Here is a 21,948-nt window from a genome sequence, read left to right as displayed (position 1 = left end):
AGTATACAGTCCAAGCACAACCATTTAGAATAGCAAAACAAAATAAATTGGTGAAGAAAGATGAGAAAGGAGTAATGAGTAATATTTAAAACACAAATGAACTATTTAATTCGCCTATTGTGTCCCCCTACAGGAAAGCCCTCTAAACAATTTTTCCTAATTAATCATTTACTAATGAATTAAAATGGCCTATTTACTTGAACATTATGGACAGAACCTATTAATTAATAGAAAGATATCAATATTGAAATTCCCACTGAAAAGGCATCTAACTAAATTTACCATAATAAAAGTGCATTGCTGCAGCATGCAAAGCCGTCTTTCCGTTGGGGCCTTCATAGGACACTGACGTGCTGTTTTCTAATAATTCAATCACCATCTCAGAATATCGTCCCTTGGCAGCCAAGTAGAGTTGCGTTTTGCCGTAGTTATTAGCAGAATATGGATAATCAGGGTCTTGTCCCGTTAGAATTTTCACCACCTGGACGTTGCCATGACACCCTGCCTCGTGCAGTGCTGTATTGTTCTCATCATCTGCCGGGCAGCTGGTTTTGCTCTTTCAATGAGAAAGCTCACTATATTAGAATGGCCAAATTTCGCAGCAAGGTGGAGCGGAGTATCGCCTTTGGCATTGACTTGTGGCAGCACTGATGGGCATATCTCAAGTATTTCTTCCATGAACTTGGTTGACCCATTTTTACTTTTCTGAGATATGATGTTGATATGCCGGATTCTGTTCTTGGCCTGTGCTGTTAACAAGCCCCTAATTTCATTGCTTCTTGTATCTTTTTTGAAGGGTTCATCAGCATGGCCTTCAGCTGCGGCCTTGAACAAATTTGGATGAGTGGAAACAGGATTCATGTTGGTTAAGTTGATATATTAGGTAAATGAATTTCTCACATGTACTCTATGTATTCTTCGAAAAGTGACATCTATAAATGTGTCTTTAAAAAAAAGTAGTATTCTTCACACTACTTGTGTTCTTCAATCATTTTGACAAGCCAATTATGGAAATTCTTTGCCTCGATTTCTTCCTACATGCACTTTTTAGTTAAAAAATATAAAAACAAAAATAAAATAAAAGATCGGTACTTATATCTTAGGCAAACAATTTAATTTCTCAATTGCGACTTATTGTTCGATTGATAATTAACTGAAATGTGCAGATTATTTTTAGAAGCCCAAATGCTAAGAGTAGATAATTCATTTTTATGTCGAACACACATAAATATTATTATTAACAAGAAGATAAAAAATAAGGATAGAATTCAAACTCATAAAAGAAAATCAAATTAAATAAGGTTAATCCTAGAAATAAACAATCATTAACGGACATAAAAAAAATACAGTCAATTATTTATTAATGTTAACAATGATTTTTTTGTTTTGTCCTTCATATTCAAAAAGTCTGCATATCAATCCTGGATTAGTACAGCAGGCCTTCCCATTCATATTTCAATTCGGTTTCCAAATATAGAAAGTTAAGAATCAAAGTGACTTTTCGGTGGCGTTTGTTTTTTTGTTTGAAATTTAAATAGACTGAATTAGTCTGAATTCTAAATAGAGTTGAATGTCTGAATCTGAATGATATGTTTTTTTTTTTAATCGTCAAAAATAAATATTAAGTTGTCTGTTTTTTAACTTAAAAAATCTGAAAACTAATACTTTTATATTTATACTCTTACAAATTATAAATGTTAAACAAATAATAAACATCTCGAAGAGTATAAACAAGATAATAGATTATTATAACATAAATCATATTCAATTAAATATAACTCTTTAATATTCTGTATTATGTATGTTAATCAATTTTATTATAGTTTATGATGCTTTTATATGAAAAATATTCATAAAACATTATGAAGATAAATAATGCTAATTTGAAGAAAATAAAAAAAGATAATGATAATAGTCTACCACTATATATTATCACAAGTTATATAGAGATGCGTAATAATGGTAATTTTTAAATTTTATTTTGGCAAAGATCAAAATAAATTAATTAGATAGGGTTATTTTTGAAAATATATTTTAATGATATCATTTAGACTTTTTGAATTAATTAAAAAGCTAAAAAAATAGCTTAATTATTTAATAACTTAATAGTTCAAATTTTTCATTAGTTTGAAAAAAATAAATAGACTTAATGACTTAACTTATTAAAATTTGGGCTGTTTGTTTTTTTGACTTAATGACTTATAGAGCATTTGGGGCAGCGCATACCATTTTGACTTAATGACTTATAGCTGCCCCAAACGCGTCTTTAATTGACTTAATTGTAATCAGTTAAGTCGTTAAGTCTATTTGTTTTTCAACGTAATGAAGATTTTCAGCAATTATGTCATTAAATTATTAGCTAATTTTTTTACTTTTTACTTAATCTAAAAGGTTTGAATGCTATCATTAAAGATATTTTTTAAAATATCCCTATCTAATTAATTAATTTTCATCCTTAACTAAATTAATTTAATAATTAGTATTATTACCCATCTGTATATAACTTGTGATAATATATAGTGGTAAACTATTATTATTTTTATCTTTTTATTTTCTTTAAATTAGCATTATTTATCTTCATAATTTTTTATGAATATTTTTCATACAAAAACATCAACAAACTATAATAAAATTGATTAACATATATAATATAAAATATTAAAAAGTTGTATTTAATTGAATATGATTTATGTTATGATAATTTATTACCTTATTTATAGTCTTGGAGATGTTTATCATTTATTTAACATTATAATTTGTAAGGCCATAAATGTAAAAACTTTAGTTTTCAGATTTTTTAAGTTAAAAAGTAAATAACTTAATATTTATTTTTAGCTATTCAGACAAAAAAAACAAATATGTCATTTAGATTCAGACATTTAGCTCTATTTATATTTCAGATAAAAAACAAACACCACTTAATGACTTAACTTATTAAAATTAAGTCAATTAAGTCATTAAATTAAAAAAAAAAGAATAGCCTCTTAAGTAACTAAAAAGCTATGCCTGCACATCCCAAAGATAAACAATATATTTCTGGATTCTTTGCCTTAGTTTTTGTATATCATATATGACCTTTATTCTTATGTGAACCTTTAGTTGAACCACTCGAACATCATAAAACTACTCGTGAGATTATTACCAAAGTAGCTATTAATATATTTTTTATTACTCATTGGACTAGATAATTAATTTATGCACAAAGCCTACCGTCATTTCATCTTTTGGTTCACCAAATTACTATTATCCAATAAATTAATAGGGAAATGTTCAATGTGATCTTTGATAGTGCATATATTCCACAAGAAGAAAGGTGATTCACGTTGCCTCCTAGCCTTTCTTGCTTCTAATTAAGTTACTTCTTAAATTTAATGCGGCATAAAACTTTTATTGTAATATATACATATCAGTTGGATGGTCAAGGAACAATAGTATTTATTGGAACCACTGTGATACTTGTGTAACGTAAATAAAGTTTGTGGAGGATTGCAGAACATGTATAACACTAAGGTAAAGAATCTCCATAAATAATATTAGATTGTCGGATGTTTTAGGTACAGCTTGTAAATTAATTAATAAATCACTTTGGTGTTTTCTCATCAAACAAAATTCACAAGTATCTATCTTTCAACAAGTGAATAACACCTCTCATAAGATGTTATTAAAGGGTGAATTTATCCAATTCCTGTATTTTGTGTTACTTATCCATTTAGTTCTTAAATTTTAAAAAATAATATGAAACATCGATTACAACAAATAGTTATATTACCGAGCATATATTTTTAAGGGTACCATTTACTCTTGATAATAAGTACTTTTTACAAAGGTATTACACAGTCGTCGGATAAACGTAGAAACTAATAACTATTTTTTTAAGGGTAAGGTGCCCCTCGGTGATAATGGATATTTTGTCGGAAATGCATGTAGGGATAAGTCGAAATTACACTAATTTTTTTAAATAAATTATTTTTTATTTTGAAATAATAATCAATAAAAAAACCCAAAAAAATTACTTCAGCAAACGAACTAAAGACAGTGACTACTATTTGAAACCATTGCCTATTTCAAATATATAATATTTAAGAAAAAACTCGGTTACAAATAAAATCACAAATCAATGAAGTTTACTCAATTCACCGGTAAAAAAAACCTAGAAATTCTATCACAATTCCCGCCGTCAGCAACGACCTCTCATTCACACCGGCACCAACCTCTCATTCATGGGGGAACCGATCTCTCCTTCTGATGTCAGTATGTCAAAATTCCTTTTATTCGATTTGCAGATGCAGTCTGAATCTTCTTATTGATTTTCAATTTCAGCTTAAAATTAGTCGAGTCATCTTCAGTTTGCCGGCAATTTCAGCCACGACGATGATGATTAAACCACAACCCGTGCGCTACGGCGACCAAGACGTCAAGCTCAAGCCTCAACGATCGATTAAAGAACCAAATCATCTGTAGCTAGACGAAGAAGCTCTCGTTCCTCAAGGTTGATGTCGTTTTCGCCGTTTGCAGAAGCCGTATGGGCCGATATTACAGCCTAGCAGGTTCACTTGTGGCTTCAAAGCCGTCTAAGCCATGCTAGACGTCGGCCTATTTCCTGATTTGTCTCTGATATTTTCTCGTAGAGATGAACAGGTGAAATTTCAAATCTGTAATCTTTCTCTTTTGGTTTTATTATCGCATTTTTTTTAAATTTTTAATCTTTTTATTACTGATTTGGGGAGCTTAGTGTTCAATTTGTACGATCACATAAAAGGATCCTGTGATATTTATTTATCTAACATTTACATTTTAATGTTCATTACTGAGTAATGATCTATGTTTGAGTTTTGGATCATCATCTGCTAACTGATTTTTTCTTTTAATTTCATGAACTATATATATAAAATTTCATAGCTCTTTAGTTAATGGCTAAGAGCAGAGCACATCATATTTCATTCTGCTAACTGATACTTGCAGTTTTTCTGCCAAAAAAATTATAGGGCAGCATACTTTGTATAGCCTAATTCAAGCTTTCTTTTTTCTTTGACTTTTGACATGCAATTCTTATTTTGACCATTAAATGGAAATTAATCATGCATTTTCTCTGTAGTGTGATGCTTATTTGGCTTTTGACATGCAATTCTTGTAGAGATGATGCTTCTGGGATTCATTTCACTCGTACTCACTATCAGGCATAGGTATATTTCTAAAATATTTCTTCCTGCAAAGGTTGCAGACACTATCTTGCTGTGCAAGGCTGGTGGTATGCACATGAGACAGAGTAGTAAGTACTTGCTTTGTAGAAGATTTTAGCTCGTCTTAAGAATTATATATGGATTATTTTTGCTAAATGACATATTCTAACTAGTTTTATGTTTAATTGACAGAGTGTGGAGGTTCTAAATGGCAGTGATCATCGTTATGATAGTGTGGTTCCTTTGGATCCTTCCAAAAATAGTCTGAACAATGAATGTGGTATAATCTATCTCTCACTGATCCTTGTTGAAATATTTTATTATCATGGAGCCTATGAAGTTTAATTTTATGGTTTGAAGAATATTTTTTAGTTTATTTATTATAATTGATCTGCTATTGAACTATTTCTCATTATAAATAATGACAAACAATATCTACGGCTATTGTTTCACTACAAATCCTTTGATTGAGATGCATATTTGTATAAATGGTTAGGCATTGTAATCACTTCACTTCTCAATCAACATCAATTACTGAACACAATGAAAGGTTTGTTTAAGTTAATCATTCATGCGTTTCAACATTTTAGATTAAAAGGTTTGGGTACTGTTGATATAAATGTTTCTGCTTTTGTATCGTATGGGTGTGGTTGCTTCATGTTTTCTGTAAGGTTGCCAAGAAAGTGAAAGATATGAAATAAAGTTTCTAGTTTTGCTTTGTTTTCATTTTGCTTTCTAATTAACAAAGGGGAGTAAATTCCGTGGGCAAGTGCAAACTAAACCTAAATTAGGCTAGAAACTCAAGTCAGTTTCTCTCACTTTTTCTTGGTTTGTACATGATATGGTTTTACTAGATGAAGATGAGGAAGAGGATAGAGAAATTGACTGTGAGGAAAATGTTTCAAAGAATGAAGATGGCTTTTCAGAGGATGATTGACGTTTGATTGCAAGTGTACTAACACCTAGGATGCTTTTGTGCAAAATAATATTATGAGAAGAGATTTGGTTGTATTTCCATTGATACAAAGGATATGATTTCTATGAAATATTCAATGAAACTGCAGAAATTGTATTTTGCAGTATAGTATATTGTTGGTTATGTTGAGCTTTTATTTTACTATTTTATGTTATATATTCTCAATAAATCAGATTCAAATTATATGAATTTAAAAGAAACCAAGTAAATAAAATAAAACAATTACTGCAAATGAAAGATTAAATAAGAATAAATAAAGGAAATATTTGAAAAAAAACAATGAACATTTTAGACAGCTTTTTGGTATTTCCAAGGGCAAGATGTAGTTGGAAATATGTAAATTTTCAGTTTCATGGAAGTTATTTCCGAGGGCAACTGATGCAATTTCCAAAGGTGTTGCCGTTGAAAATATAATTTTTTCTCCGAGAGCTCATCAGAAATTGTGTTTTTCCGATGCGACGATGCGACTTAATACGACGACGGTCGACAGCGGGATTTTCTCGGAAATAATTTTTTCCGAGGGCACTTGTGTATTTCCTAGGGATGGCAATGGGGAGGGGAGGGGAGGGGACCAATCTCCCCATACCCATCCCCGATGTTTTGCATATGTCCCCGTCCCCTCCCCGTCCCCGTCAAAATTGCTTGAGAGAATCCCCATCCCCTCCCCGAATAATAACAGGGGATCCCCGAGGGTCCCCGGTCCCCGAATAATTAATAGTCTAATACATTTTTTATTTTCGATTTTAAATTAATCATATTAAAATAAACTCATACCGCTATTGTAAGCTCGTAACCAACTTTGACAGCACATTAAGGCCTCCAATGTGCTTGGATGAAGTTTGTTATGGTATGAGCTCACAACTCTACCACTAGTGTTAAAAGCTGATTCAGAAGCAACTGTTGTAATTGGAATTGCCAAAATATCTATAGCAATTCGAGCTAATGTAGGATACCTATTAGCATTTGTCTTCCACCAACTCAAAATATTAAAATCTTCCATCCGAGATATAACTTTCTCATCCAAATATGAATCTAATTCATCTGCAACAACTGCACAATCTCTATTGTTTACATAATCATTAAAACCTGTCATCCATTTGGTTGCTTTCTTATAAGAATCCCCTGTAGATCTAGTAGAAGAACTACTACCAGTATAATCAAAGCAATAAACAGTTGGTGAAAACTTCAATTAATACTCTTCAACTAATTCCCGGCAAAGGGTGACCACTTTCCCAACATACAACTATTTTGATATTTATTATTTTTAACAATATTTATAATTTTGTTATTTATTTATTAGTAATTTTAAAAATAAAAATAAAATTAAAAATTAAAATGGGGAAATGGGTAGGGGATGGGGATTCCACCTCATCCCCGTCCCCTCCCCGAATAAAAAGTTGGGTAAAAAATTTTCCCCGTCCCCTCCCCGAAAAAAAAATTGGGTATAAAATTATCCCCGTACCCTCCCCGAATGGGGAAAATCCCCGAGGGTACCCATCCCCGTGGGGATTTTTGCCATCCCTAGTATTTCCGAGGGTATTTGCCCTCGAAAATAACCCTTTTTCTTGTAGTGATCTTTGTTGTTAAATATGTTTTGTTGAGCTACCAGCATAATTAGCAATGAGGGTATTTTGAAAAAATTTTAAGATATAAAATCTATATAGACATTTAACTTAAAATATGCAACTAAACGAATATTTAGCCTTTAATGATATCATATAAGAGACGCCATCTATATATTAAAAGATAGATACTTTTGCATTTTGTCTAATGGAAAAACATCAAAGTGCTTTATTAAGTAATTGACAAGCTATGCTTTGACCATCCAACAATCTAATATCATGTATATATGGAGATTCTTTACCTTAGTTTGTATAAATTCTTTATTCCTCCACGAAACTTTAACTGATGAATTACGCGAGCATCGCAACGGTTCCAATGAGTTAGTCTCATTATGCGATTCCCATTCAACAACTTTAAAGTGCTACAACTGTGTGTCAAGTCTAGTTTGTATAAGATATACGTACATACACAGTCTCAAGTCCTCTACAGGCTCCACTGCCTTTACCTTTTAACTAAATCTCTTGCCGTATCCTTTAAGGGCACAATATTTCCCTTAGCTGTTACTTTGAATAAATAAGGATCCATTTACCACAACTCACTGCCGCCATTGCTGCCTGTTAATAACGTAGTTTCATCATTCACAGTTTTGGAGACAAAATCCATTGGCAATATAGCTATAGGATGATCTTTTTATTATTCTAAAAACTTGCTCTAGAAATTTTTTAAAAAATTTTGGTGAAAAGTTAAATTTATGAATGGCTAAAGAAAACATAATTTTTAGTTTATCAATGTTTCTGTTGTTTCACAAATATTGGCATTGGTTTTTAAAATTTGAGTAACAATAAATATAAACGTCAATTCAAGAAAATCGGAATGTCAGGTTACTCAAACTGTTGAAATAAAGGAGGACTAAACTGCTCAAAATTAAAACTATTTGGGCAACAAAACAATTTTACTAAACTAAAAGACTTTATTGATATTTTACAAGAGACACTACACACGACTAACGACTCACACTTCTTATTTCTCTCTTATTCTTCACTCCACATTTGATATCTACAACAAAGAGCTTAGGGATATTTATAGCATATTAGAACTAATATAGACTACACAAATATTAAATTACAAAAATTTGATAACAACATTTAACAAAATATCTCTAAATATCCAAGAGATTTTTAGAATTAGATATTTTTAACATCCTTCGGTATTTTTAGGTTAGAAGTATCTCTCAATCTCTACATAATTCTTGAATCTACTTTGAACTTGGGTTTTGACTAATGCGGTTGGATTGGATCATGAAATTGGTGTTGGACTTTTAACACTCCCCCTCAATACCAACTTTCACTCTTCGGTCCATATTGAGCTACTAGTGAAACTCTTCAAACTTTTCGGTACGAAGACCTTTTGTAAACATATCCGCAACTTGATCGTTTGTCTTATGTACTGCATCTCAACTTCATCTTGTAATAGCTTTTCCCTCATGAAGTGATAATGGACCTCCACATGCTGATTTGATTTCCCACCAACCAGCAAATTCTTGCATGGAAAATTGGATTTTCCACCAAGTTGATTGCCGATTGATGATTGTGATATAATGGTGCTGCGTAATTTGCTGGTTGGTGTAGATCCTTCATCAACTATATCAACCAAGTACTCTCATGTGCTAACATTGTTGCCACTCTATACTTTGGTTTTGTAGTTGATAGTGATACAGTTGGTTGTCTCTTACTACACTAAGAAACTACTTTAAATCTAATTCTAAAAATATACCTAGTAGTTGATCTTCTTATATCATGATCTCCGGCGTAGTCAGCGTTACAATAGGCAGTTAGTTTGCAACTTTCACCTTCCTTGTACAATAGACCATAATCGATTGTACTTTTCATATTAGTATTTCTCGAACTGTTTCCAATTGAGGTTTCTTCAGATTTTGCACATATCGACTTATAAATTCTACTGCATATGAAATGTCTGGTTGTATCAGCATTAAGTAGATTAAACTACTTACCAATTTTCAATATATAGATCCATCTTGTAAATCTTTGCCTTCGTGTGTGCAAAATTTTGCATTGACCTCTATTGGAGTTAAAGTTGGCTTGCATTCCAACGTTCTAAATTTCTTCAGCAAGTCTTTGGCATATTTCTGCTGACAAAGAAATATCCCCTCTTCTATTCCATCAACCCCTAGACTAAGGAAGTGCCTAAGCTGACCAATCTCTTTCACCTGAAATGAATTAAAATAAAATGGTGGGAATGAATTAAAGATGAAAACAATGTAAATGAAACACTTGAATCTTTGGATTCACGCTCAACATTTTACCATATGCTCAATATTTCCTTTCAATTCCAATTAATTCATGAGAGGGTATTTTCACTCCTCATAATTCTCACTCTAATAAATATGGTATCAACAACTCAGTGTGCCAGAGGGTAATGATCTTCGACTAAATATGGTATCAAGAACATGTTGTGCTAGATGATAATATTTTTTCTGTCGATAATGTAGTAAGACCATCCACTAAATAGTTTAGAAGTACTTTCTGTCGACACTGAATTAAGATGACCAACAAAATACTAGAGGGGAATTAGACGACCAATAAAATACTAGAGGGGAATTTTCTCTTTAATAAATATGGTACTAAGTGCTTATCATGCCAGACAGTAACGATATTTCACTAAGGAGCTGGTATACCGTGCATCAATCCTTGTAGAGATGATCTTGAATACTCACCATTATATTATTTGTTGTGTAAACTTGCACATTGACACCCATAACATTTGAATTTAAACACCAACACTTCCCCACAACTAACTACTATCCACTTGCCATCGGTTGAACGTGGGAGTGGAATGGTATCTTTTGAAAGTTAAAAAGGAAACAAATTCCAAATGTGGGTTCTTGGATCAATTTTAAGACAACACATGATTTTTTTGATGTAATGAATGTCAAAAGTGTGTTTATTATTGAGATTGAAAAATGAAAATGAGGAATGAGAATATGAAGAAATATCAATGGAAATTGAATATTTCTCATAAATTAAAAAATGAGGAGTAGAATCTCATTTTTACGGGATAGGTAGGAATGAGAATAGGTAAATGGGAATTAATGGTGAATTAATAGTTTTACCCTTAGTGAAAATTTAAAGTTCCTTTTCTATCCCATTTTGGTAATTTACAAATATTCATTCTTATTACAAAATAAATTAATCACATCAATGGGAATACTATTGATTCAAATTTCGATTCATGTAGTTCAAATAAATAATTTATTTTGATTCTCATTCCTCATTTTGTTTCAACCCATTCTGATTTCAACTTATTATGATTTATGGCCATTAGGATTTCCAATTAAATTTTTGGCCATTAGGATTTCCAATTAGTTAACACACAATTAATATTTTGTCAAAGAGACACCCTTTTTTTTATTTCACGCTAATTCATCTCAGATCTCTCACATATTGCATACCTTGTTGAAATTTATTGAAAATATTTGAAAGAGAATTTACCGACTGAACTGGCTGTCATCTACATTAGCATATTAAATTTTTTTCTAATTAATGCTTCTTAGAAAGAATATAACTCAGGCACCATGGCCAACCCAAATCAATTTTCTCTTCCTCAACCTCCCATAAAATTTTCAAAGGCAGATGACCAAAAAAATTAATAATATCTAAAAACTACTCAGCTAGGTCTTTAAGGTAGTTTAATCTTAAACAAACATTAATGACTTATTTACCAATTATCCTATTAAAATTTGTATGTATAAGTAGATGGCCAAATCAAGCCTAATCAAGTACAATTGACATATATATGATAGATTAAATAGTTTATTAAAAGTGGGCAGGGGCAAAGCTAACACCATTTTTTAATTAGTATTCATACCAGGCATGTAAGGTACCAACTGTTGAATGTTTCAGATAAACCAAGAATTCATCCCAATTAGGAAGGTTTTCTTCAATTATAGGGTCTTGCTTAAAAAATTCAAATCAGGCATGCAAACTAAGGAATTTGTGTAATTAACTAACAAATTATTTCCAAAAATCTTAGACTGGGTTAGCCACTTTTTAGCTTCGTGATGACCATATAATCTGTACATATTTTACCATTAATTATATAATTGTTAGTTATTTTTATTTATTATTTTTAATTAATTGAATTATTTTTATTGAATAGGGAATTAATTAGAGATTAGAAATGAAAAATACATAAAGAATAATAATTTGGGGAAGCATCAATTGAAGTCGTGACATAGTTAGAGTTTATAGCATGTGAAGCCAAGAGCAATTTGCTTTTAAAAGGAATTCAATTCTTCATTGAATTGCACGTGCATGGCTTCATATATTATGGAAAACAATTTAAAGGAACCCGTGAGTTAGCATTACAAGTGGAAAGAAATTGATGGGTTATGGTGTTGACAAGTAATAGTGGCACTAATTAGGAAAATTGACTTTAGAATTGGAAATTGAATCCAAATTGGATTTAGCCAATAAAGTGTACGGGATTTGGCCAATAATTTCATGGTCATGGGTCATTATTATATAAGGCTAATACATTAGACAAATGAAAAGAAAAGAAGCCAGACACGAGAGAAAGAGAAGGAAGGGCGGCAGCAGTTTAATTCTCCATGGCTGATTTTATTTATTTTGTTGCCCCTAATTCAAGTATGTCAAGTTAATTTTTTTATACTGAGGTTAATGATAAATCCTTATTCAATAAAATAATTATTTTTTATTTAATTAATTCTTTACATGCGTGTTTTAATATATATGGTTCTTGTTTCACATATTTATTTGAATATAATTAAATCTTTTCACCAATATTGTCATGCATTATTGATTGCTAGGATTAATGTTTGACTAAATCTATGCTTGGATCTATAAAGTCTATATATGATTATCTTTGATTCTGTGTCTTTCATTAAATTGTTTGCACAAAGTGCTTAGGGAAAATTTTGACTTTTTTTATTCAATATTGTTTACATAGGATGTTTAGATATCATACAATAAGCAGAAAAAGAACCTACATTAGATTTAATTACTTAGGTTTAATTGTTATATTCATGAGATGACATAGATTGATTTCAAGTTGTTACTCTAAAATTGGGGATTAATTGATAACTAGATAATTACTAATTAAATAGTGATGGATTCTGAAACTTTGGTAGTCTTTGTCTTATTGAATTTTCTTTTGCTTTAATTATTTTCTTAGTTTAAGGGTGTGTTTGGGTTTGAGGTATTACAGCTTTTAAGCTGCAACTGCTGTGGAAAAAAAAACTATAACTAAAACAAAAGTTAGTAATATGTAGTAAATATAAATTTTAAATAATAATTTTAACAAAATTATTAAAGATATAAAAGATTTTCCATAATACAAGTGAAAAAATATATTAATATAGCTTCCAAGATACAACAGTTAGTGTTTACCAAACACTTTAGTGCTACAACTTCAATCCCAAACGCACCCTAAAACTTAGAAAACAATTTAACTTCTCTTTAAACTCAATTTGCTCAACTAGATTAGAATTAATATTAATTTTAAATTTAAACTAGACTTTTTAATTTATGGCAATCCCTATGGGTTCGACCTCATTACCACTGCTCTATTTCCAAATTCGTTTGTTTGCGAGTATATTAAAATATTTCACAACACTTCGCCCCTGTAAGTGGGTCTTCAGTGATATATATCATACAACTAATTCATTGGAATTTGTGAATATTGAATTTGAGAGCATACATTTGGCATTTTATTTTAGAGTAATTAATTTCAAATAAAAATAAACTTATTTCGAAACGGCACCTAAAGTTTAAGTTTAATTGATCAAATATCTCGAGTAAGATCAGAGATTTAGAGACGTCAACCTACAAAGTATAATGGTAAGAATTGGCATTTGCCTTGCCCACTTCATCATGGTCCTAAAATCGCCTTGTCAGCCATGAAGCGTCTTTCTTTGCTTGTTTTGCACAATCTTTAGGGATCCGAATTTGACTCCATTTTTGGTTTGCACATATTTCTATGGAATGAAATTATTCGGCGGAGAGCTGATGATTAGACTAATTTGGAGTTAGGACTGTTCATTTGTGGGATGATTCAACTCAAATCATTTCAAAGGCTATTAAACGTCACTTTGGCATGACTTATCTTATAGTTATAAATATTTATGTAATTTTATAAGTTTTTTTCAAATTTTATTGCTGTTTGATTGTCTTTTAAGTAAAGATTTTAAAGATTAAATAAATTATTTTTTCTTTACTAGTACAAGTCAAATTTTTGACGTTTTGGGATTAGAAGTTGAAAAGGTTTTTAAAATAGTAAAATATCTAAAATATATTTTACTTATTTGATAATCTTATTTTATTTCTTTTATAAAATAACTTTAAAAAAACTTGTCTAATAAAGTAATTTTATAATTTTCAAAAGAAACTCGTTTTGACAACCAAATAACTAAATATTTTTTAATAAAAATTCTACTTGTAAAAGATTTATTAGTAAAAATTCTATTTATATAAAATCTATTTGAAAAGTTATAAACTCAGGAGATGATGCAAGGAGATTGGCTTAGGAGATTGAAAATGAGCTAGGTTTGGACAAGACCAAGCTCAGGCCCATGTATCAAAAAAGGCCCAGATCCTTTAAGATCCTTTCAAGTTTGAACAGGCTGAGCAGTGCTCGGCCCGTCATGGGCCTGAGATTCCGAAAGTCTCTACCATTTTGTTTATTAGTTTTTGATGGTTGCAATAATTCCCTCAAAGTAACATCCCTCCCTATTAGTCTTTTTCACACTTAAATTAAATCATTTAGTCTCTCACAAATTAAAACAAACATTGCACGATTCCAATATACTTTGAAAACAAAAAATAAACCAAACAAAGATAATATTATCATGTAATTAATTATATGGGTAAAAACTCATATAGTCCTTATATTTTAAAATTATTATCTGTTTAGTCCTTATATTTTAAAAATATTCAAAATATCTCTACTATTAAATTAGTGACATCCTCCTTTTACAATAATATTTCTTTTTTTGGTATATGAATAATAATTAAGTTATCAAATTAACCCCGAAAATAATATAAATATATATGCAACAATATTTATATTTTTTTGTTTCTATTTTATCTTTGGGGTTAATTTGGTTATTTTTTTTTAAATTTTTATTAATGTCCCAAGGTAAAAGGATGTTAGTGTAACTACAAAAAAATAAAACAAAAGTAATGGTAAGGGTGTCACTAACTTAAAGTTACTAAGTTAAGGGTGTTTTGAGGTATTCTTTCCCATAATATTGCTTTAAAAAATGTGAATAGTTCTTGTATATATTATCTATCATTAAATTATTTGGTCCAGTATCCTAGACTTTTTAAAATTCAAGACCCCTTTTCACAACATTATAAATGGGCTTTTAGCATTGTAAAAAGGGGATCCGAATTTTATGGATTCCTTTCAGTACTTGATTGAGAATCTTCGGAATTAGTTTCAGAGTTTCGTATATAATGTCAATTAGTTTCAAAGTTTCATATATAATTAATGTCATCAGAAATGCCATCTCTGCCATGAATCCTTCCATGGCCGAAGCCATCCACCCCAAAGGGAGGAGGAGTTCAAAAGGCAAGTCATGCAACATGGAAAGAATCATATAACTAATTGAAATAATTTTCAAGAAAAGTGAAAAAATCTTTAAAATAAGATGGTTTAGAGAGCCTTTTTTTGCAAGAGTCAAGTGATGCGGCCCTTTATTTTTCTGTTATGCCATACGACCTTAATTTTCTAAACATGTCTCTTATGAATTAACAACATTGCACGATTCCAAATACATTTCGAAACAAAAATTCATCGAAATACAGGTTCTAACAAAGATCTTGTCCAGTAATTATAATAGATTTTTTATTTCATAATAGAAAATAAACATGCAAGGAGCGATAGGACCGATATATATCAGTCATACTTATAACATTTATCCCTACATGGAGCGGAAAGTGTTATCCTCCAGTTACAATGATCACATCCATCCCTGCTCTCATCAAATATGTCAAACCTATGAACTTTCCCACTCCATTCAAAACTACAGAAGTATAGAGTTTCACCAAAAACGTTTCGACAGAAGCTGAAGTTATAACTCTCATCTTTGTGAAGAACATGTTCGCCAAGGTCATCATCCTTAGACTTGCAATGAAGAGTAAGATCCTCTCCAGTTTCTAACTTATTAGTTATTTGCACATAGGTTTTATTAAAAAGAATACATGCATTGCTCTTCAAGGACATGCCTGCAACAAGAAGAGCTAGTAGCAATGTAATTTTGGTGGGAGAACTCATTATGCTTGTTTAATTTGTAATTTTTTCTGTATGTAATAAGAAAATTGCAACCTCGCACTTTCAAATATGTCGTTTAAAGAAAGATGAAATTGTGCTTTGAATTCTATATATATATATATATGTAAATTACATTTTGCAAGAAAATTAAAGTGGGTAATTAAATTCATAAATTATATTTGGAATCTGTGCTGTATCTCAATCTGTAAACCAATTATGTGATTTAAAGAACGGTGAAGCTGTGCTTTGGCTTCTGTATATTCATAAATTACGCATTGCAAGAACATTAAAGTGGGTAATTCACATAACGCCTTTGAATTTTTTTTTCTCTTTATTAATGATTATGGTAGTTATTAGATAGATAATAATAACTGTTGTTTCTTTTGATTGGTCTATTAAAGGATTTTAGAGAATGATTCTAGGCTTTTCTAATTTGTTAGAATTATTTAGAATTTAATAGTACTACATTTATTAATTACACAAGACATGTGTACTTACATTATTACTTGCATTTGTTATGCATTTATTATTTATATTTTTTTTAATGAAGGCTTGTATTTATTTAAAGATGCAATTATGAACATTTATAATTACATTTATTTAAACCTTTGACATATTTATTATTGCTTTACTAAAATTTCTTTATTTAAAGTTTACTTTATTTTATTAAAATTTGCTTTATATATATATATGATTACACTTATTAAAGATTTACTTTATATTTATTATTGTTTTATTAAAGTTTCTTTAATAAAATTTCATTTAATTTATTATTACACTTATTAAAGTTGCTTTATATTTATTTTTGTTTTATTAAAGTTACTTTGTTAAAGTTTGCTTCACATGCATGATTGCATTTATTATTTGCTTGCTTTGTATTTGTTAATTCTTGAAAATGTGAACTTGAAATAAGGAAACATAGAATTATTCAACTTCTTTCATTATTCATCTTCCTTCTCTCTCAACACCAAAATCTAAATTCTAAATCTCTCACAGCAATCTTTTCCAAATCTTCAATAGAGTTAGAGATCTTAGTTAATTTGGAAGCTTCTTGATTTGGTGAGTCTTTATTGCTTATGCTTTTATTGTTTTGAATACATGCTTAATTTGAAACTCTAGTTGTATGAAACATGTTATAGAATTCTCTGGACAGCATGAACATTTTATATTAAATCATGGCCGTTGAAAATGATTTTTGAGAATAACCTAATCTTCTTATAAACTAGACATCTAGAGCTTATTGAATAATTTTTGTTTCATAGGATTTGACTTTATTTTCGATTTTATATAGATTTTCGAATCTGACACTGTTGCACTGAAAAACTGTTGTTCCAGCAGAATGACTGAATTCACAAAATTATTTATATTGCAAACTGAACTCGAAGAATTCTGAATTTTTAAACAGAAGTGGATATATCGGTCTAGTATTTCCAGTTTTAATTTCATAATTTTATGATTAAAAAATAACTTGTTAAAAATCTCGGAACCAATACTGTTCTGTTAAGGCACTGTGAGACAGTTGTGAGTCTATCAAGAAACAAATAGTTTTGAAAAAGTTTTTGGTATCAAATCCTCCTGAAAACTCTATAGGAGATACCTATGGATGTCTAGAACAGATCTGTATGGTATCGTATCGTTTTGGTTATTAGATTAAGAGTTAAAATCTAAAGAATCAGACTTGTACCGGCATGATCTCATAATAAGTTGTTATTAATTATGTCTTGTATCTATTTAAGGTGTTGTAGATATTTAAGGTTGTTAAAACCTTAACGGTGCGTTTCAATTATTATCTTATCGAGGTAAGTAACTCTATTCCTAGTGTACTAGATATGTATAATAATTTTGATATTTTAATATTATTACAAGTACATATTTTTCTTAGTTCTTTGTAACCAAATTAATTTATGTAAATGTTTTCAAATCTGAAAATTAGATTATTTTAATGGTTTTAACAAATACTATAAATGCTTTTAAATGTGTAATTTATTTTTGCTAAATAATTATATTTTTAAAATTGTCTATAAAATGTTGGAATGGAAATTGTTCTGCAAGCCTAAATCATTGTTATGATCTTATGAATTCAATATGAATGTTTTATTCATATTTTATCAAGATTATCTATGAAAATCATGCGGGGGCTTCCTCTTGAGATTGTATGGGGACCACCTCTCGAGGACTAAAATGCCACGAAGTGAAAAGTGCCACGTGTAATTTGCTACAAATGAAAAATGAATTTAAAGTTTTGGCTCATTGTCTGTAGTCATTCCGATTTTGATTCTGATCGTATTATACGATATAGATATATTTATGTTTTGTACCAGTACTTGAGTTTCTGTTTTGGGTGTACACATGATATTCTTATTCTGATTATGTTTCTGGTCGGGTCATCGGGACTATAGGTGACACTATGTGATATGAGCTAATCTTTTATTTCTTGTATTTATATTATAGAATTTTTTTTTTGTGATTAATGATGTTTTTGATATTTTGAGTTAGTTATGAATTTGTCCCTCCTGTTATAATTTGTCATTTTGTAAAATTTATGTTTTTAATACATATCGATAAAAGAAGGCTTGCAAATTTTTTTTTTTTGGTATCGATAGGCCTAGTGTGTTGGGAATGGTTTTACTTACCAAGTTGATGGCTCACCCCTCGTCATTACTTTTTGCAGACTAAGTGACTTGTTCAAAAGTGTGGTTATCGTTGGAGCTAGAGATCTATTTACTTGCTAAGTTGAGTAAAAGAAGGATGAATTTTCTTTATCCCTTAAGTTTATTGGTCTTTTAAAGAGGAGAATCAAATTAAAAATGTCAAGAAATGTGAAATCAGTTCACCTCAACCTAAGTCTCCAAGCGGGTGGATAGATTCGACTACCAAGTGAGGCCATTATAACAAAGTTCGAGATTAGCCTGACAACTCAACTAAACAGGAAGCTCTATTATTTTCTCAAAAAATATATATGGGTGCATCGAAAATCCATTGCGGATAACTTGAATTACAAATCATCAATCTATTTTGTGGACAAGTCAAAAGTCGTTTTGATATGGAAACTAGCTACTAGCATGGAGTCACATTCAAGCTAAATTATGTGCCAACCTCTATCAAAAACCATCTCAATGACAATAAAAGCAGCTACTAGTTCAACATAATAAGCGGATTATGATCCAAAATAGGGACCAAATCTTCCCAACTGATTATGGAAAGGAGCATCTCAACCATTTGAGAATTCTATTTAATACAATCAACAGGTGGCGACCGCCAAAAGAGACTATATGATCATGAAACTTGTTGGAGGATTTGAATGATCAAACACTCAAAACACTTTTTTTTTTCTCATGAACTAAATACAACTCATCAATTACAACTCTTTTAGAACTACAAAGCTTTACTACTTCTTGTTGCTTAAACCAACTAAGAGTGAAGGTATTTGTACTTGTTAAAACTTAATCACAATAATACATTAACTTATTACATAAATTATAACAACACATCAAATATAACAACCATACTCAACTCCACAAATTCTACTTACCACGTTATCATATTTAACATCATAAATATTAAACTACAAAATGAAGCTTCCATGAGCTAGATCAAAAATCATTTGGGCTTCAAAGTTGTATAGATCAAGTTTATAATCCGACACGCCTCCTCCCAAACATGATCATGTGACACCAAGCAAATTTCTCAATCTGATAAAGTCTTTTTATTTCAATGACTTAGTAAAGATATCAGCTACTTGATCTTGTGATTTGACATACTTTGCTTGTACATCCTTTATCTCAATGCAATCCCATATGAATTGGTAACGAGTGTCAATCTGCTTACTTCGATCATGGAAGACCGGATTCTTAGCTCAGACAATTACTAAATTGTTGTCAGTGACAATCTCTATAGGTTCTTTTTGTGAGAAACCAAACTCCTTCAATAAATTCCTTAGCTAGATTGCATAACAAATACCTGATGCAGCTTTATAACTAGAAAATGTGACAATCAATTGGTTCTTCTGATAGCCATGTGAAAGCAATATCTCCATAAAGAACACAATCCTAGGGTTCTCTTTCAATCATTTGTATCTCCACCCCAATCACTATCATTATATCCAATAAGCTTGAAGTAATTAAAGAATGAGTATAATAAGCCGAAATCAATTGTACCTTTGATGTAGCAAAAGATATTTTTTGTAACTTTAAAATGGATTATCTTTAGATTTTCCATGTATCGACTCATAAGTCAACCAACATAAAGAATGTTTGATTTCGTGCATGTCAAATAACATAAGCATTTAACTAAATTCTTAAAGAATATTGGATCTACACTTTCGCCTTCATTATACTTGGATAGCTTTACTGTGCATTCCACTGGCGTGTGTTATGGGCTTGCAATGCTGCATCTTGAACTTCTTGAGTATTTCCTTTGCGTAGCTTTCTTGGAAAATAAATCTACTTTCTTCCTTTTACTTAACTTCAACACTGAGATAATACGCCGTAAATCCGATTTTAATCATCTCGAACTTTATAGTCATCACTCTCTTGAACTCTTCAAATAATCTAGGATTGTGTTTTACTGAAGATGAGATCATACATGAACAGACATATAATAAAAAATGTTTCAATCTTTGCCTTTGAGGTAAAGAGCATGTATGGGCATTTAGTGAAGTTGTTCTCTTGAAAATACTTGTCAATTTTGCTATTCTATGCCCTTGGTGCTTATTTTAACCCATAAAGGCCTTCTTCAATCTCTGAATTTTGTCTTATATCCTTTCACCATGTAACCTAATGGTTGTTCGATGTAGACTTCTTCTTCGAGTGATCCATTCAAGTAGACTTCACATCCATTTAAAAAATCTTCCACTACTTTTAGGTGGTTAATGAAATAATTAGTCTTATAGTTTCCAATCAGGCAACATAAGTAAATACCTTATCATAGTTGATGCAGTTTTTCTATTATAGCCTTTTGCAATTATCCTCGCCTTGTGCTTTTGATCTCACCTTTGGTATTTTTCTTCATCTTATCTGCCTTTTGATACCTATGGCTTTGTGACCTTTAGGAAGAGTGACAAGTTCCCAAGTGTCATTCAATGGCTTTGATATCTTGATCCAATGCTTTTCTCTACTTCTCATCTTGTATAGCTTCTTAAAAGTTCACTGGCTCACAATTAACAAAGAGACAAAAAAAATAAGATTATTATGTCTTTCAGTTATCTTATAGAGTCCTTATAAATTTCTTGTGTGTGTTGCATTTCTCTCTTCCAAAAATAATGATGGTAAATTCCATAAGTACTTGTTGTTAGTGAGGCAGGCCCAATTACGACCTCTTGTTGTTCTTCTCTTGTTTGCTCCTTCAATGTCTATTCACTTTCTTTAAAAGGGTAAAGCTTGGAATCATCTACGTTAGAACCAAAATCTCATTCTCTTTCTTCATCAAAATTGCATCTCGACTAATCACGATCTTTCGGTTGTTTGGATTGGATAGTTCGTACCTTTTGCAATTGTTGTTATAGCCGATAATGATGAACTTTTTATTTTTGTCATCCAGCTTGGTTCTTCTCTCGTCTGATACATTTATATGAGCTACGGTTTTAAAAGTTCTTAGATTGAAGATATATAGCTTTCTACCACTTTATGCTCCTTGTGGTGTCTTGCCCCCATGCATTTTCTATTGATCTATTGGATTGGTAGACAACATGCAACAACTTCTGCTTAAAACTCTTAGAGTAATCTCTTACTTTTGAGCATGCTTCTTAACATGTCGAGGATGGTTCTATTCATTTTTTCTATTATGCCATTTTATTAGAGGATCATGGAACAATCAAAGGACATTGAATTCCATTTGCTTCACAAAACACTTGAAATTCTTTGGAAGTAAATTCTCCTCCTTGATCAGATTTTATCCCTTTAATCTAATGTCCACTTTCTT

The 21,948-nt window shown here is 30.6% G+C and overlaps 1 pseudogene; it reads right to left on the bottom strand.

Annotated features, from left to right (window-relative positions):
• Positions 1-268: 268 nt before the first annotated feature.
• On the bottom strand, positions 269-861 carry LOC18032336 (annotated as a pseudogene).
• Between the last annotated feature and the right edge of the window lie 21,087 nt (positions 862-21,948).

The sequence above is a fragment of the Citrus clementina genome, unplaced genomic scaffold (assembly GCF_000493195.1).
Source record: "Citrus clementina cultivar Clemenules unplaced genomic scaffold, Citrus_clementina_v1.0 scaffold_9, whole genome shotgun sequence".
In the NCBI taxonomy this organism is placed as follows: Eukaryota; Viridiplantae; Streptophyta; class Magnoliopsida; order Sapindales; family Rutaceae; genus Citrus; species Citrus x clementina.
The sequence above is the reverse complement of the archived record's forward strand: the minus strand, read 5'-3'. Positions and strand labels throughout refer to the sequence as shown.